Here is a 4,897-nt window from a genome sequence, read left to right on the forward strand (position 1 = left end):
GGAACTGCAACGACCAGAACAGGGAGGTGGTCACTATCAAAATAAACACACTGGTGCCTGGAATTTCCTGACTATTGAATGCATTCGCTCCCAGTCCTGCATAATTCATCCATAATTCTGCTTCTGCCTGCAGCTCCCAGCACGGTAGAGTTAGTGAAGTTTATCTGCACCTCTTTGGCCCATCTGGGCTGCAGCCCATGACTTTCAGGGACCGAAGCCATCAGGTCCTCCTCATTCTCCTCTTATCCTGTCTCATGTGCACAGATGACATGTCTGGAGCTCCCTCTGCCTCACCCCACCCTGAGGCACAGATGACCACTGCCCCAGTGCCTCCACCTACCCATTCCTCTCACCCCTGCCCCCTAGCAGTTGACAGGTCTCACCACTGACTCTGCCACCTCCCTCAGGGCCAGTCAGAAGCCCTCAGACTGAGCTCCAAGGAATATATAGGCATTACAACTAAACATGCCTTCCAGGGGACAAGAAAGAAGTGACCTTATGTTTTGTGTATAATCAAATGGGCCAGAGAATGGGGCCAGGAAATCCATGGAGGAGGAGTCTGGACTAGACCTGAGGCCAGAATGAAGATAGCCCAACACCCCAGAACCAGGACCAACAGATCAGCATCCAACCCCAAACCACAGAAACCAAGGTGAAGCTTGGTTGAGCACATCCCCTGGACGTTCTACAGGAAACGGAATGGCACCAAGGACAGCAGGGGTCAAAGACACTACTCAGTGGGGCAGCACTAGGGCACAAGGCTTGGTAGAGTTATCAGTCAGGAAACCAGGATCCTGGTACCCATTCTGTTGCTAACTGTGTCACCCTAGGAAAGTCACATCATTGCATCCATCTGTTTATTTATTAATTCAAAAACATATCAAGGAAAAAAATGTATTGTGCACCCCTATGTGGTAGCCATTGTTGCAGGCCCTAGGAGACTGGATAAATAAGAGAAGTCCTTGCCTACATGGAGGAACCTATCTCAATGGACTCTGAGCTCTACCACCTAGGAGTTTTCCTGTAGTCCAACAGCAATACTCTCCCTCTCACACCTCCAGCATTGACAGAGTTTCCAATTCTAGACAAAATACTAGATGGCTCCGATGGCTTGCTACACCAGGACCTCTTCAGCTTGGAGCAGCTACAAGCACCACTCCTCAGCTGAGACCCCTCCACACCACCACAGCCCAACATTGAGACCTTTGGATAACTATCACCATCCCTAGGAGAGAGAAAGAGAAGAATAGAAGGAGGGAGGGAAGGGGGGAACAAATAGATGATGAGTGGAGGGATAGGTGGATGGATGATAGAATGAATGGATGGATGGATGATGGATGGATGAATGGATAGATAATGGATGAATGGATGGATGGATGATGGATGAATGGATAGATGATGGATGAATGGATGGATGGATGATGGGTGATGGATGAATGGACAGATGATGGATGAATGGATAGATGATGGGTAAATGGGTAGATGATGGGTAAATGGATAGATGGATGATGGATGAATTGATGGATGATGGAGGATGATGGATAAATGGATGGATAGATGACGGATGGATGAATGGATAGATGATAGATGAGTGGATGGATGGATTATGGGTGAATGTATGGAGGATGGATGGATAGATGATAGATGGATCAGTTCTATGATAAGAATGAGAAGGCAGGCACAGTGGCTCACACCTGTAATCCCAGCACTTTGGGAGGTTGAGGCAGGTGGATCACCTGAGGTCAGGAGTTTGGGACCAGTCTGGCCAACATGGCGAAACCCCATCACTACTAAAAATACAAAAAATTAGCCAGGCGAGGTAGCAGATGCCTGTAATCCCAGCTACTTGGGAGGCTGAGGCAGTAGAATTGCTTAAACCTGGGGGTTGGAGGCTGCAGTGAGCCGAGATTGAGCCACTACCCTCCAGCTTGGGCAACAGAGCAAGAGTCTGTCTCAAAAAATAATAATAATAAATTAATTAAATTTAAAAAAAAGAATGAGGGTGGCTGTTTCAATGTCCAGGTGAGAAACTAAAAAATAGGAGGTTTCTGGTGATTGCACATCAGTGGTTGCTCCAGGATCCTCCTGTGGGGATGAGCTGAAGAAGGAGGAAGCCAATGTGGGTCAAGAGTGTGATGCTGGGCTGAAGAATCCTGTGAGGAGGGAAGAGGTGGGTGTGCTGGGTCAGCTGACAGGCATTTTAATGGTGAACAGCCTGAGACAGGTGGTGGTCGGGTGACAACTCCAGTCCTCCTAAGGGCCTGCACTCACTGCCAGCAGGGTCGCATGGCTGGTGCTCTTATGGAGCAGGAGAGAGCAGTGTAAAGTGGTTCACAGCATCCTCTCATGTTCTTAGCTCCAGGAGAGGAGGGAAAAATGAAGGGAAAATAGGGCAGCAGATCATCTCTGACTCTTGGCACTGTCCCCAGAGACCCTCCTACAACAGCCAAGTGCAGGACCTGCTCACCACAGGAGAAAGAGGTCCTGCAGGGACTCGGGGACAGGTAAGGGCTGCGACTAACCCCAGGATGAGAAAGTTGCTGGTCTTGGGGGCTGGGAGGGCCTGCTGATGCCCTTTTATGAACAAACACCTACTGAGAGGGGACATGCATGGATGAATGTGAGCAGTGTGTGTCTCAGTTAGAGAGGGAGACAGAACACACTCAATCCTTTCCTGGCCTCTCAATCTAATTTTCTTTTTCTGGTTTTCAGAGTTGCATAAAAGGTTTGGTGGGAAGGAAACTCGATTTAACAAAGTCAAACATACCTGAGTGCCTACAATGCACACGGCGCTGGCCTGGGCAGGACAGTACAGAGGGGTTAGATATAGCCAGGGCAGGTAAGTTCTGACCACAGGAAAGTAACTCTCGGGAGAAAGGTGCAAACGAGGGACTGAGGGAGCTCAAAGGAGAGAGAGGGAAGGTCTGCAAAAGGTAGAAATGGCCATAAAATCCAGGTGCGGCTTCAACAGTCTGCGATAGGAGGAAGGCAGCATCCTGGTCAGGGAGCAGCAGGAGTCTGGGCTAGAGGCTGGAGAGAAGGAGGAGTGGTCAAGGGGCAAAGGCAGGCTGGTGTGGCAGGAGCACTAGTGCGTGGGCTGGGACTGGGGACAGAGGCTGAGAAACACGCCGGGGGCTGGGCAGGGGGACTTGCACGGGAGCCTTTGCCACAGTCCAGGTCAGAAAGGGCCAGTGCCAGGGAGAACTGAAAGGAGAGAACAGACACTAGAGCCCCAGGACTTGTGGGGAAGGAGACAGTCGGAGGAAGGTAGTGGAGAAAGAAGAGAGAGGAATCAAAGGCCACTGGGGTTTTAACCTGCAAGAGGACAAGAAGAATGGCTGACACTAATTATTCAAAACGCTGTGCTTGCCAATGCGCTCCATCATGCACAGCAATACATAATTCAGTCTGTATTCAGTAAATGCCATCATCATCTTCCCAGTGGCTGAGGCCAAAACCTAGGGCTCATCCTCAAATCCTCTCTTTGCTGCCATGCAGCCCTCTTCAGTAAGCCCCATCTGTTCACCTTCCAAAATACCGACTATGCCCCTCCAGTTCCTTCCCCTGCACTGCTCCATTTTCCTGCCTGACAAGCTCCATTCCCAGATCTTCCCATAGCTCAAGTGTCACCTCCTCCTAGAAGCCTTCCTCGGCCACCGGCCCCCTCCCCAGTCACCCTATTTTATTATCTTCATAGCATGTCACTATCTATGTATTATCTGTCTATCTCATTACCTGCCTCCACAACCTCTTCTGGCTTGTTCATAGCTGTGTCACCAACACTTGGAACAGTGCCAAACACACAGTAGCACTCAATATATCTTCACTGAACGCCCATAATGCTGCTTTTGAGGGTCCCCCATGCCCTATATTGACAGGCATGTAATATTTGGTGGCCCGGAGCAGCTGCCTCTAGGGGATGCCTCCAGAGACTGGGTCAGACCAAGGACAAACACTGCTGGTGCCTGGTGAGCACTCAGTGTGGGTGCTGCCTGGATCAGGTGGCCCGGCAGCTAGAGAAGAGGAAGTTACCACCCTGTGTACAGACACTCCAAGGCTTGACCAGCTGAAGGGGGTTTGCAGCCTACAGACTGATGCAATTTCCTTCGCACCAACAGCTGAGAAACATAGCAGGTTACTTCCTCCTCCCTCCAGACAGCAACCAACTTCAGCAGGCACAGAGGCTGGCGCCTATCCCAACACCCGGAGACCCTCAAGCCTTCAGCTGCCCGCTGCAAGTTGGTTAGTCAGTGATCCCTGCAGTGGAGTGGGAGGCAGGGCTTCGAACCCAAGCTCTGTCCCCCTCCGTCAGCCTCACCCATTTCCTTCGCATTGAAGTGTTCTGCCTCTGCTGGCGGTCCCCATCCTACCCCAGCGCAGGCACTGGGAAGCACTTCTCCATTCACAACGCCCCTTCACAAAAAGATCTCCGTGGAACCTTACAATAGGACGCACACAAAGTCCACTTGACCGGAAGACCGAGGCCAGACCACACCGTCAGTGCCAAAGCCAGGCCTAGAACCCACGTCTCTGCCTGTTGGTTCCGGGCTATTTCTGCTAGTCATTCACAACAGTTTCTAAAATTAATAAGAAATGATAAGTATGCGAAAGTCCATACATGGAAACGTTCCCGTGAGATGCAAAAAGAACAAGGCACACACGAGCTGACACGGCCGGCCAGGCTCATAGTGTCCGTGTTTGTTCCGCTCCCCACCGGCCCCTGGGCCCCTCCAGGGCAGGGGTATTGACCCCTGTGTCCCCGGGCACCTGGCGCGGTGCTGGCACCACATCCCGAAATGCGCCAGCCTGGGCACTTCAGGGCCTGGCTCCAGGACCGGGCCCATGCGACCCCTGGGACGCCCCCCTCTGTCCCGCGGCGGACGGTCCCAGCCCCCTC

This window comes from Mandrillus leucophaeus, unplaced genomic scaffold (assembly GCF_000951045.1).
Source record: "Mandrillus leucophaeus isolate KB7577 unplaced genomic scaffold, Mleu.le_1.0 Scaffold639, whole genome shotgun sequence".
Lineage (NCBI taxonomy): Eukaryota > Metazoa > Chordata > Mammalia > Primates > Cercopithecidae > Mandrillus > Mandrillus leucophaeus.